Here is a 14,204-nt window from a genome sequence, read left to right as displayed (position 1 = left end):
TTTATTCTAATTAGATGAATTAGATTACCCATTCTGTGTTAGGCTTCATTTTTCTCCCTTCTGTGCTTTTATGTCTTATGTCTTATCTCACTTCATTCACAAGGCCCTCCCAGCTGTTTCACTCATGGTCTCCACAGCCCCAAGCCTGGCTCCAGCCACTCCTCCGGTGGAAGCCTTTGGTGAATTCTTCAGTTCCTCTCTGACCCTCTTAATCCTTGAGTATCTCTGCTTACCCGGTGTTTTCCAACTGAATTTACAATCATTTTGTATTAGTTTTGCAAGTTCTTTACATTTTTGTATTTTGTATTCTCACCAGGACTATTCATTTTCTGAGGGGAATAAAGCCTTAACTTTTTTGTCTTGTATATCTTTTCTCTTTGCTCCCACTCCTAGTCAACTATAGGAAATGGCTGTTCTCATGGTCACTGGAAAACAGTTGTTGACTCATTACTGGCAGACAAGTCCTGAGTGTCTTCAGATAGCAGGACTGGATGATGAAGTTAGATGTGTGGCATCGCCTGTCGCCTTTCTCACTAATGTCACGTGGTGATGGGGGGCATCGCACGGCTCTGGGATTAGTAATAGGATACAGGGCCTTTTGCCTATTTAAATCACCAGCTTAATGCTAAACCTGCTTGAAATGTAGCCTTCCAGTACGTGAGATATCACAGACTCCTTACGGCAACAGTTCCCAAACTTTTTGGCACCAGGGACTGGTTTCATGGAAGACAATTTTTTTTTTTTCACAGACCAGGGCTGGGGAGATGGTTTTGGGATGATTCAAGTGCCTTACATTTATCGTGCACTTTATTTCTATTATTATTACATCAGCTCCACCTCAGATCATCAGGCATAAGATCCAGGAGGTTGGGGACCCCTGCTTTAGAGAACTGAGTTGCTCTGTGAAAAGTTCTTTTAAATGTCTTTTAACTACCACCAAAAAGGAAATTATCTAAAACTCTTAACTCTTTTGTGGGCTTTACTGGTGGCTCAGATGATAAAAAATCCACCTGCAGTGCAGAAGACTCAGGTTAGATCCCTGAGTTAGGAAGATCCCCTAGAGAAGGGAATGGCAACCCACTCCAATATTCTTGCCTAGGGAATTCCATGGACAGAGGAGCCTGGCGTGCTACAGTCCATGGGGTCGCAAAGAGTTACAACTGAGCAACTAACACACAACAAAAACTGTTTGGTACCTCTAACAACAGCGGGATCTCAATGGAGAGAAAATTCTTACTGCTACATGGAACAACCCCCATCTAAAACAAGCTGTCTCTAACCTTTCCTGAAAGCTTTGGATGAAGGTGTCAGGCAGACAATCAAAGAAGCATCAGTGGAACAGAACCAGAGATGTCAAGATGCAGAGGAGGGCAGGAGGAGAGCCTGTTTACTGTTAGGCTTTGTTTAAAACTATTCAAATAAAGCACCAGCCAGCAGTCTGATAAAGGGCCAAATAATATTTGACATCTTTCAAGATTGCCGGGAGAAATATCAATAACTTCAGATATGCAGATGACGCCACCCTTATGGCAGAAAGTGAAGAGGAACTAAAAAGCCTCTTGATGAAAGTGAAAACAGAGAGTGAAAAAGTTGGCTTAAAGCTCAACATTCAGAAAACGAAGATCATGGCATCTGGTCCCATCACTTCATGGGAAATAGATGGGGAAACAGTGGAAACAGTGGCTGATTTTATTTTGGGGGGCTCCAAAATCACTGCAGATGGTGACTGCAGCCATGAAATTAAAAGAGGCTTACTCCTTGGAAGAAAAGTTATGATCAACCTTGATAGCATATTCAAAAGCAGAGACATTACGTTGCCAACAAAGGTCTGTCTCATCAAGGCTATGGTTTTTCCAGGGGTCATGTATGGATGTGAGAGTTGGACTGTGAAGAAAGCTGAGCACCGAAGAATTGATGCTTTTGAACTGTGGTGTTGGAGAAGACTCTTGAGAGTCCCTTAGACTGCAAGGAGATCCAACCAGTCCATCCTAAAGGAGATCAGTCCTGGGTGTTCATTGGAAGCACTGATGCTAAAGCTGAAACTCCAATACTTTGGCCACCTCATGTGAAGAGTTGACTCACTGGAAAAGACCCTGATGCTGGGAGGGATTGGGGGCAGGAGGAGAAGGGGATGACAGAGGATTAGATGGCTGGATGGCATCACTGACTCGATGGACATGAGTCTGAGTGAACTCTGGGAGTTGGTGATGGACAGGGAGGCCTGTCATGCTTGATTCATGGGGTCTCAAAGAGTCAGACATGACTGAGCAACTGAACTGAACTGAACTGAAGACCTATTCATGAGAGCCCCACTTCTCCATCTAGATAATTGACTCTTTCTAGATAACAGTTTGTCAACCTTGTTCTGGAAATGCCCACTAGTGAAATTTAATTATTCTCAAAGTAGCTGATATATGAAATAATTGGGACAATCCTATTGGAAAGTTAGCCTTTTCACTTCAGGCACTGGTTAATCCTGCTTTGGCCACCTGATAAGAAGAGCCAACTCATTAGAAAAGACCCTGATGCTGGGAAAGATTGAAGGCAGGAGGAGAAGGAGACAACAAAGGATAGGATGGTTGGATGGCATCACCAACTCAACAGACATGAGTTTGAGCAAGCTCCAGGAGATGGTGAAGAACAGAGAAGCCTGGTAGGCTATAGTCCATGGGGTCACAAAGAGTCCGACGTGACTGAGTGACTGAACAAAACAAATCTTGCTTAGAGTCAGGAACATGTTTGATGAAAGCAATGGATTCTCTCTCCAGAGGGATGTATGTCACTCAAAAGTTTGCATAAAATTGTAGGGCATTTATGGGGTTCTCTGAAGCCCATTCTTGTGTCTCAGTTAAAGAACTACTAAATTAAGGATTTCCAAATGCATTATTCAGAGACCAGGAATTATTAGTTTACTTTCAGAATGGACTGAGTGAAATCCTAGATTTAGATAGTGGGAAAGAATAACTTTGGTAATCATAAAAATAGTGGTTATAATAATAGTGAGGGCTTGCTTTATTTCCAGCTCCATGTAAAGCACTTTGCCTATGCTGCCTTGCTTTAAATCCTCCAGTTCTACTTTCTAGGTATTAGAGATTCATCATGCAAAAGTGAAAACTTAGACTTCCTGAGGTTAAGAGGCCCACCCATTGTCACAGAGCTGATAAGTAGAGTCTGGACAGAGAATGGTACCTTCATTTTAATGTCTTTCCAGAGCTGCAGGGAAAAAACCCACAGTCTGTTGTCCTTAAAAGAAAGCACTCTGATCTTGTCAGCCAGCTCTTGATGACAATAACTTCCAAAAATAAAACATAGCTTCTAGGGACACATGAATCTTTATCGTCGACTCTGTGCAATAAGGCTCTGTGTTGCTTAGGGGGGCTGTGGTGTCCTAAACTTGCTTTCACTCTGTGTTCTTTTCTTGGAGTCTAAACATTCCTGTCTAAAAAATTGGATCAACATTCCATTTGGTGCCTGCCTGAAGTGGCCGGGGGTTGGGACAATGGTACAGGATATGAGGCACAGGTGAACATGGGTATATGATGCCTCTTGGCACTGAATTCTCTAAACCACCCTCAATCCTCAAAACAGGCTTCTCCTCTACTGTTGATAAGTTTGTGAGGCCTCTCAGGCCTTCCCCTGAACCATGGGAGCTCCCAGAACATGGGCTCAAGGTATTTTCCTTTTACTGGGACCAGAGCCAACATAACTTTGTCCCCTGTGAACTGTCTGGTTGGCTTGTTTCCAATTACATTAAGTCTTCACCCCTCACTCACATGCTCTGTCTGGGGCATAAAAAACTGAAACCATCTCTGTGGGTCCTAAACAGGGCTGGCCTTAAGAGTTCCCAGAGTAGACAGGTGCTTCCATGATGCAAGGAAGGTTCATAAATATCACCCTGCCCCAGCACCTGTCACATCAGTGCAATTCTGTTACATCACTGAGCAATTCTGTCCTTTGTGGCTTATTGTTCCATCTTCCAGTTTCCCCTTTTAAAGCGCCAGGAGCACCATACTGGCCCCCAGTGTAGAACCAGGATATCTTGGAATAGTTGCTGAGGGTTGAATGGGATGGGGAAGATGGTAAACGATCTAAGACTGAATCTTGGTGGCTTCCCTGATGGCTCAGACAGTAAAGAAAATCTGCCTGCAAAGCAGGAGACCTGAGTTTGATTCTTGGATCTGGAAGATCTCCTAAAGAAGGGAATGGCAAGTTATCCAGTATTCTTGCCTGGAGTATTCCATGGACAGAGAAGCCTGGCAGGCTGCTGACCATGGGGTTGCAAAGAGTTGGACACAACTGAGCAACTAACACTTTCACTTTCATTAAGACTGAATCTAGTGGGAGGTAACAGGAGGGGATAAGAAAAGGGCAATACAGTAAAATTTGTTTCTTTTTTTATACAGGGCTAGCCCAGTTCCAAATGCTCTGAGGTTCTGCTGTTTGAAACAGGGGCGTGGGGGCAGTGGGTAGGGGCAGTGCTGATACTCTGAGGACGTTTTCTTTTACCTTGAAACTGCTATGGTCCCAGAGAAAATCATCTACTGGAGATTCCAGAGAGAATCATCAGGATTCGTCCTATGAGAAGAGTAGCTTTAGTTAAAAGGCATTTTCACATTTTGGTTTTGTGAAGATTTCACAGTTAGTGTATGCAAAACAATACTCATTTTCATTTTTCTGCACTTTGACCATTCACTTGTGTAACTCTGAAGACATACAGAAATAAAAATAAATAAAATGTTGCAACAGTTTTGTTTTTTATTTGGTAGCTACACGTTTGCTTCTTCAGAATCCTGTAGTACAAAGTGGCAAATCAGCTTTATTAGGCTCATTTCAGCAACAGAGTCAATGAGTCCCCAAGAGATTTCAGGAGGAGGTAAAACTGTCAGAATTAGTTTCTAACACACAGACACAAGTAACTTCTATCTACAAATAATAAGTTACAGCCATTCCCTCTTCAAAATATTTGTCTTTTAGAGAGAAATCCTATGGATGACAAGGAGACATAGACCAGTCCAAACAGCATTTTTCTTAACAGCACAGCTAGTTCTGATAAAACACACACACACACACACACACCCCTTAGTCCAGATGAAAGCTACTTTTATGTTGCCTTAAAATGTCTTCAGGGTTTCCCTAGTGGTAAAGAATACGCTGGCCGTGCTGGGTAGGCTACAGTCCATGGGGTTGCCAAAGAGTCAGACACAACTCAATGACTGAACAGCAACAAAATGCCTTCAACATTTTAGAAATGACATAAAAAGCCAAAATAGATATATTTTTCTCTAGACACTAAATATGATATCTGGTATGTAGTAAGAATTCACTATGTATTTGCTGAATGAGTAAAAAATGGAATGATCAAATACACACTCTTAAAATTAGCCAAAGGATAGATTAAGCTTGTGTTTTTTCTCCATGTCACACATATGTTTTTGCCAAGTTCACTTCCAATTTCAGGACTGCACTAACTTAGGCTTAATTTATAGGTGAATACACTATGATAAAGCCTGTCATACTGGTTTTATCTCTAGTTCCATATTACAACATTAGACAATTTTACTCTGTAATATTGATTTCCAAGGCAATTTCAATTGTGACAGATGGAAGAAGATGGCATACTACCTTTTGAAAGTGATGCAGAGTAGGAGGGAGCTATAGGTTTACAATTATGTGGATTTCCAGAGAAATATAAACAGAGAATGGATAAGAATAGAGCAGGTATGGCCTGTGAAGAGGCAAATTATTCATAGATGTGTCCTTATCACAAGCTGGCATGATACCTTGATCCTTTTAAAGACTCACCCTTTTATCTGTAATTCTAAGAGAGATTCAGAGATGTGGAAAAAGATTTGTATGTGAAAATGTTCATCGCAGGCGTAGTTGAACAGCCAAATCATTAGAAATAATATAAAATGTCCAACGAGAGGGAATTTGTAGAAGATATTATTGTGCAGTCAAGCTATGGAAAACTATACAGCTATTAACAGTCATATCCTTGAAGAATATTTAATACTATAGATAAGGTATCATATAAGAGAATGAGGTTCATGTAATCAGATATGACCAGACACTTTGAGGGAACTAAGACTGACTTTATCGAGCCAAATCTTACAAAGTCTTCCAGAAAACAGGCTGGTATCTGGTTCACAGGGTGACCCTTACAGGTGGTAAGATAGGTCACTTCCTGGTAGGCCAGACTTTGTGAGGTCGAGAAGAGAGAAAATTGCCCTCATTTATAGTAAAGCAGAGAAGGAGGATCCACACGATGAGGGAGATCTGGGTTTGATCCCTGGGTTGGAAAGATCCCCTGGAGAAGGGAAAGGCTAACCACTCTATTATTCTGGCCTGGAGAATTCCATGGACTGTATAGTCCATGGGGTCGCAAAGAGTTGGACATGACTGAGCCACTTTCACTTCACTTAATACTTAGTAGAGAAGAAGGAGCAGAAGTCTGAAAGACTGATCCATGTACATGAGTCATCCAAGCAAAGGTTTCATCACCTAAGTTATTGTGCCATCTGCATGAGACCAAATTTATTTTGCACTAATCAGTGAGTGGCAGCTCCTGGGGACAGTGAAGCCAGTTACAGATTATAAAATAGCTGCACTCTATTTATACAATTTTATTACACAGTTGAGGTGTAGGGTGAGTAAAATCTTCTGATTACATTATTAGCCACAATAACAATAAAAATAATATCTTTAGACCTTAATAAAAAATGTTCATATATACGCATATATGTACTTGTACATATACAAAAACATATATTGTTATTGTTGTTTAGTCAATAAATTGTGTCTGACTCTTTGCAACCCCATGGACTATAGCCTGACAGGTTCCTCTGTCCATGGGATTTCCCAGGCAAGAATAATGGAGTGAGTTGTCATTTCTTCCTTCGGGGGATCTTCCTGATCCAGGGATGGAACCTGCATCTTCTTCATTGCAGGCAGATTCTTTTACCACTGAGCCACCAGGGAAGCCCAAATACATATATACATACGCATATATTCTCTCTCTGAAAATATTTATTCCTGAAAGGTTTCACTGATCAGGGCAGACGTTCTTGTTTGCGCCCATGCATGCTCGGATGCCCAGTCATGTCCGATTTTTGTGACCTCAGGGACTGTGGTCTGTTTGGTGCTCATCAAATCCTTTTCTATTCAAAACACAAACGAGTCATTGCATTTCTTCATATGTTATTTTGAAATCATATACAGGCTTTTGGTTTCTTTCTGCTGGAGACAGTAGTTGAATTTGCCTTCCTGGCTTAGCTGCCTTATTAGCTGTGTCTGACATGTAGCAAGTAGTCATGAAACATTACCTGTTACCTGTTATTATTCTGTGACTGAACCCCTCTGGAACAAGGAAGTCGAATTCTAAAGATTGTCTGGTGGTTTGAGCTCTAATCCTTATCTTAAACAGGTTCTCTGGCACACTCATTATTTTGTTTCCGGGGCTTCCCTGGTGGCTTAGATGGTAAAGTGTCTGCCTGCAATGCAGAAGACCTGGGTTTGATCCCTGGGTCAGGAAAATCCCCTAGAGAGGGAAATGGCAACCCACTCCAGTATTCTTGCCTGGAAAATCCCATCAGGCTCTCATGAGGAGCCTGATAGGTTACAGTCCATGGAGTCGCAAAAATCAGACACGATTAAGCGACTTCACTTTCTTCTGTCTTTTCTTTTCTCTAGAATCACCAGACTTCAGAGCTGAAGACCATTAGGTAAGCCCCACTTGTAAATTCCATTTACAGATGCTGTCTAGAAATTGTCCAGCCTCAGCTTGAAAAGCAAAGTAGCAGGCAGATTACTATACCCCACACAACCCTTCATCTTTGGCCAGCTTTAACAATTAGAAAATATATTGAACTAGAATCCATCTCCTCAAATCAGTATTCTATACTCCTAGTTCTATTTTTCAGAGGCACGCTGAGAAAATATTTGTTCTCTGCCACATGAGAGGCCTCAGGAAGGCTGTCAGTCTGCACTGAGCCTTCTCCGCCCAGGTCTGGACAACTGTTCCTCCCGTGAACAGTTTACCTCCCTCCACCATGTTGATGGCTTTCCTGTAAACACACTCATTTATCCATCTCTTTCAAAAAGCAGCTGTGGACCATGGACTCTGAAGGCAACACAACAGCTACAGTCACACCAACACAACATTAAGTGACTGTGACCACTTCCCTTTTGCTGGACACTGAAGAGGTGTTAATTTAACCCATGTTCAGATGAATTTGGGGCTCTCATGTTACAGACTTGATTTGGATTCCTGTTGCCCTAAATTCTACATGTCACTTTTTCCATCCACATTATTGCTGCACAATTCTGTGCAAGACTCTTTATTTAGTCCTATTACATTTACTTCTTTCTTTTGGATTTGACCTTTATTTCAGTCAGCTAAAAGAAAATGCATTTTCTATCCTCCAAGTATCAGTGTTCTATTTGCAAGTCTTCTGTGTCTACCTGCTTCATTAGTAATGATAAATGTTGAAAAGAAACTGGCGTGGGACAGAGACCTTCAGGTTGACGTTGATCTATTATTTAGCACTCTTCAAGAAAGGCTGTTTATCCATTTACAAATCCTCCCAAAGACACCACATCTAGTATTAATGTCTCCTTTTTGATAACAAGACCGTCGTCAAGAGATGCTGTCAAATATCTTATTGAAATACAGATACATTGTATCTACTACGTTCTCTTTCTCCACTGAGACAAAAAAAGCAAATGAGGAACACTGACTCACTAGTTCTCAATAATTATTATTAATTTTTCTTAGGAATTTCAGACCATCCTATTTGCTTATTCAAATATATTCAATATCTGCTATATTTCAGGCACACTGCTAGACATCAGACAATAGGATCCATGCCCTAAGAAGTTTGCTGCCTTTAAATAATGCATTCTCCCCAGAAACAACACCAATATCTGCCCTTCCTTCAATGGTTTAGCAGAGAGTTAAGCACACAGGAAGTCCTCAATAAATATTTGTTTTATCAAATTTAATAATTATTATAGGTAACATCTATTAAGTGCCTATCTGTGACATGCATTACGCTAAGTATGCTAAATAGATTATAACTCCCATTTTACAGATGAGGAAACTGAGGCACACAATGGTTAGGTAATTTGTCCAAGCCTGAATATCTGCTGAGTGATGGAGATGATGTAGATGTGAACTGAGGTGTCTGACATTAGAGGTCACACAGCTTGACCCTTGTACTGTAACTGATAACTCAGCTACTGGGAATTAATACCAAAGGATCATATTCCTATAACCCAAATATTCATAAGCCTCAGAAAAAATTTTCTAATGAGTTTAAGCAAGCAACTAGCAAACTACCAAACAACTCTAGTAAAACTATAAATATTTTAGGTATATTTTCATTTCAAAACAAGGTATTCCCATTAAAAACAACAAAGTGTAGAATTACGATATTTTATGACAATTATACAATGTTCTCAGCAAAAAATGTGTTAAACAAAGTGTTCTCTGTGCACACTGCTGCTGTTTCCTAGGAACCATTTTATTTTAGATGTAGAATGTTCCTTAGAAATTATCTGTTCACTGAAGAACCAGATGAGTGATGGTCTCAGACAAGTTCTAAGGACTTTCCAGCCTCCAGACGCTATGATTGAACTTCCAGAAGTGAATTTACAATTCTACTGAGTCCCTTTGTTTTCCATCTGACTAAAAGAATTTAAAGGAATTTTTAATCTGAATATAAATTTTTTAAATTTAATTCATTTTTTTGTTATAAGTGATTTTAAAAAGCCTTGAGAGAAGTTTAATTATTCACAAAAATCATTTAATTTTTTCTCAGAAACCAAAGCTAGCAAAGACACTCCACAGTGTATACATTGATACTTATAAGCATATTCATTCTTGATCTGCTTTACTCATGATACTATTTTTTATCAAGTTTAATAATTATGCAATTGAGTTACTATTCTGTAAACAAACAAAACAACCCTGGCTTTATTCTATAATTAAAAACGCCATTGACAAGCAAACCCACAAGTGATCAATCAGAAAGAAGGTAAGGAGAAGTGATCACAATATGTTTCCATCTCTTCAACATATTCCTAATACTAAACTACTGAAGCTAGTTGATCAGGTACAGACCGAATATTTCATAATCTCACCTTTTGGAATGATCGTCTTGTCATTCTTATCCAGGGCCTTGCCTTCCTAAATCAGAGGAAGTGCCCTGGAGCCAATGTGTTCCTCTGTGTATCTAAAATTAAGTACCCAGTTGGTGGCTAAATTAAGCTCTGACCTTGTACAACTGAAACATGAGCGATTCCTGGCACGCAGTGAAGCGTTACCCACCACTTCTCTGGACCCTCATCACAAGAAGCACACGGCCACAGAGGTATAATAAGATTATCCAGATCCTCATTGGTTCAAAGAGCTCTCATGAAAACAAACGACCTGCCAACCCAGGGTCCTTGATGAAGGAACAAAGCAAAACCAGCTAAGTAAAATTTAAAAATATTTTAAAATCAGTGGTTCAGGAAACAAACCTGTGACTCTCTGTGTCTGCAGACTCCAGTCCACTTTTAGTCAGTTTTAACACACATTATTTCTCATTCTTCATCTTTCAGACTCATGTCAAATCTCATTAAATACAATCTTCTTGTTGTAGGAATCTACTGGTTTTGATTTGATTTGCATTTCAAAGCTGCCAGTCTGATACACAGATGGGGATATGATATGCAATGACATCTAATCTGACCAAAAATTTTAATGTCAAGTTATAAAACATATAAAGTGAGCAGCAGAGGTAAAGCAAGCAGAAAATTATTTTAATCAGGAAGAGTTGTTTGTTTTCTATTAAAAAAATAAAGCTTAGGGTTTCACTGATTTTCTAATGAAAATAATCTGCCTTAAGTTTGTTTTGACATGGGTATCCTTGGATTAACTCAGTCACTGTCAGCACTCACAAAGCCATCTGGCTTCTGTCCCCACCACTCGACTAAAACAACTCGTCTCAAGGGTCTCATTGACCTGCTAGTGTCTAAGGTTGATGGACACTTTTTGGTTCTTATTTTTCAGGCCCTCTATTGGACTTACTGCTCTTACTCCCTCCCTTTTTTCCTGGAACTCTCTACTCCCTAGGCTTCGGGGAGTACTATATGCATTGGTTTTTCTTTGTATCTGATTTTTCCATGTGTCACTCTGTACTTAATGTTAAGGAATAAACACATGGACTGTAGTGGATTTATCAGGTTTATTTCAAAATGTGGGAAACCGTAAATGTGAAATCAGAGGTTCTACCTTCTCTTTGTGATTAAAAAAAAAAGGCTATATTTCTGTCAGCCTTGGAACAAACCCCATGAAATATTTTGTATTTATGCCATTATTACCATGTCTTGAAATAATCAAGGTTGAAGGCTAGAATACTATGCATGTTTTATAGTTATTAATCTGATTTGGAATTTTTCAATGAAGCATTCTTATAAAAAGCAAGCAGCATTGTGAAACTCTTTTTATTGACCTTTTCTTAACTTACGATACTTAAAAATTTATATCAAGGATAAGAAAAATCTATACTCAACATTTAAAAATGTGATTTGGTACATTTCAGGGACTTTTCTGCTCTTATATGAATAAATTTATGCCCATTTTATGCATTTATATAATGATTACTGTGGATCTAGTTATGTTGCACAATATTAAAAATAATGCTTAATATAATAGAAAAAAACAGAGTGTATCAAATCAATGAAAATATGCTACTGATGACACAGATCTATGAACAAGTCTTGCCTTACCACTTACTCCGTCACCTTACGTTTGCTATTTAAAGGCTCTGAGATTCAGTTTATTCATCTGTAATATGGGGGTAATAATAATCAAAACCATAATAATAACAAATAATAACACAATGACCTTGGCACTCACCATTTTTACGAGATTTATTCCTCAAGTAGCTAATCATCTATACCCACACAGTAAAGCAGGCTTTGAGTAATTCAAGTATTTAAGAAAATGAGCTTTTCATAATGGTAATAAGCAGGCTTTGAGTAATTCAAGTACTTAAGAAAATGAGCTTTTCATAATGGTAATAATCACTTCCACATTTGCTTGTTTTGGAAATTGACTTTTCCTGCTGGTTTTCTCAAATGGAAACAAAGAACCTTGCACCCCTGTTTTGTAGATTAGGGTGAGTTTCAGTGAGGGCTATGATCAGGCAGTGAAGGGCTACTGAATATTATCATTGTTCTGAGAAGGTACATACAATGATACCAACATCCAAATACGTGTCCTTTCTATCTATATATAGCAAGAAATGCATGTCCTGTGTCAAGATGCTAATTCTAGCAACTGACACCAGGAGGCTTAGGTGGAAATGGTTGTAACACATTATTAAAGAGACTGTCCCTGGAACTCGGGGGCCGGGAGGTTTGGGCAGCACTGCACGGTGAACTCCCAGGGAGTTAGGTGGCTTCCTGGCCTTCTTGTTTAACACACGAACTGCTGCCACACTTCTCACTTGCCCACAGGTACTCTGTGTTCCTGAAAACAGGTGCAGGGCTTGTGGGCCTTCGACTGTGACTTTTAACATACCACTCTTGCTATGATAAGCCATATAATGCCATCTACCCCACAAGGCCATTACCATATTCCCTTTCAATACATCCCCTTATTCATAAAAGCCTATCAGAGCACAGCTTTATCTTTGCCTCCTGAGCAAAATGGGGTTGTCCACACATCTTGGAGAACGCTCCTTTGTTCTGCTCTTTTATTTTGTAATTTAGTGAGTGGTACTGTGTACCTCACTTGGTTTAATTTTTACTTTAGGATAGTTCAGATTTTCTTCTCCTCCTTCCTCCCTTTCTACACGTGTTCATTAGTTTGGTCTTGGGGGCTGTTATTAAAAAACAAATGCACCTTTTATTTCAGTTGGGTATAAAACAGAGGAGAAAAATGTGAGAAAAGTATGCTTTTTATTTTAGTGTGCTTCCTAGTACTTTGATAATTGGTTGTTTGCATTTGTTGTGCTTTCTATTGTTGTTGTTTTTTTCCCCCAGACTGAGAAACAACTAAACCTGAGTCAAATGTATTAGCATTGCCTTTCATCAGTAGCACTGATGTCACAGGCCCCTGGGAGAACCTGCATTGTTGACATCACTGTCATTTTGTTTCCACGCGGAGGGACAAAGGTAAGTGACGAGAAGGTAGTTTTTAGTAAGATAGTGCTGTGGACAGCACACTGAACTAATGATGGGCAAAAAGCGGGAGTATTCTGTACTGGCTCTCAGTTATACTTACCACTTCATCAACAGTGTCTGGTAAAGAGTTTGCCACGTAGAAAGCACACATCAAACATGTGCTAAATGTTCTGCCAAACACTGGTGACTTATTACTGTCTAACACCGGGTTAGCAGTTACTTCCTGTCTCACTTAACTAAAGGCTGATTCAGTTAAAACTTCAGCTGAATTTTAAGAAAGCGATTTGATCTTTCTTTCTTTTTTTTTAGAACAAAGCTCTTAATTTTCAACATCACGAGAGACATTTCAAGTGCATCGAAGAGAAAGAACTCTAAATTAAAATAAGGCAGGGAATCTCTATTTTAGCCTCAGATCTGTCCGTATCTTTGTGAATTAAGGCAGATCACTGAAATGCTTGTGCTTTAGTTCCCACCTGTGTAAACACTGCTCTCACTACTCCCCACCGCTATGAGAATAAAACAAGAGCATAATTATGGAAATTCCTTGAAAAATAGTAATCACTGTACAGACACAGTATGTACTGACAGTATCATGCTTCTGGGATATAAAATGAACATAAGGCAACTGTCCCATTCGGTCGTCTGTGCTATAAATGCAGACATTTTAGTATATGCAGAAGGCGGTGCTGGGCCACTCAAAGCATGCACACCAAGATGGGTGGGACACACAGCTCTAGTCCTGAACAAGTTTACCATCTTGCAGAGGAAAATAAGTGGAAAAGAGGCCCAAATTTGGTAAGAGAGATAAGACATAAGTAGGCTACAGAAGAGAGGGTCAGAGAACAAAAGACTCATACAGATACACATTTGAGTTTTACAAAGAGAGATCAGTTTTACATTAATGGAAAATCAAAGTATTTGGAGTCCTTTTCTTCTAAGCTTTTCTGATTCTAACCTCTTGCTATGCTATGCTGTAACTTCAGTCGTGTCCGACTCTGTGTGACCCCATAGATGGCAGCCACCAGGCTCCC

General features: G+C 39.7%; 1 protein-coding gene across 4 annotated transcripts in view; it reads right to left on the bottom strand.

The window, feature by feature from the left end:
• ASB15 (ankyrin repeat and SOCS box containing 15) overlaps nucleotides 1-14,204 on the bottom strand; it is a 54,086-nt gene that overhangs the window by 23,894 nt on the left and 15,988 nt on the right. For 2 of the 4 annotated variants that reach the window (XM_019959011.2, XM_019959012.2), the window contains exons 1-2: nucleotides 10,141-10,242; nucleotides 4,507-4,575 (exon numbers count right to left, since the gene is read on the bottom strand). The gene's annotated coding sequence lies outside the window, so the exon portion shown is untranslated. Of the gene's footprint in view, nucleotides 1-4,506; nucleotides 4,576-10,140; nucleotides 10,243-14,204 lie in introns of those variants that run through there. The other 2 variants (XM_070788077.1, XM_070788078.1) reach the window with 1 other exon arrangement.

The sequence above is a fragment of the Bos indicus genome, chromosome 4, assembly GCF_029378745.1.
Source record: "Bos indicus isolate NIAB-ARS_2022 breed Sahiwal x Tharparkar chromosome 4, NIAB-ARS_B.indTharparkar_mat_pri_1.0, whole genome shotgun sequence".
Taxonomy (NCBI): domain Eukaryota; kingdom Metazoa; phylum Chordata; class Mammalia; order Artiodactyla; family Bovidae; genus Bos; species Bos indicus.
The sequence above is the reverse complement of the archived record's forward strand: the minus strand, read 5'-3'. Positions and strand labels throughout refer to the sequence as shown.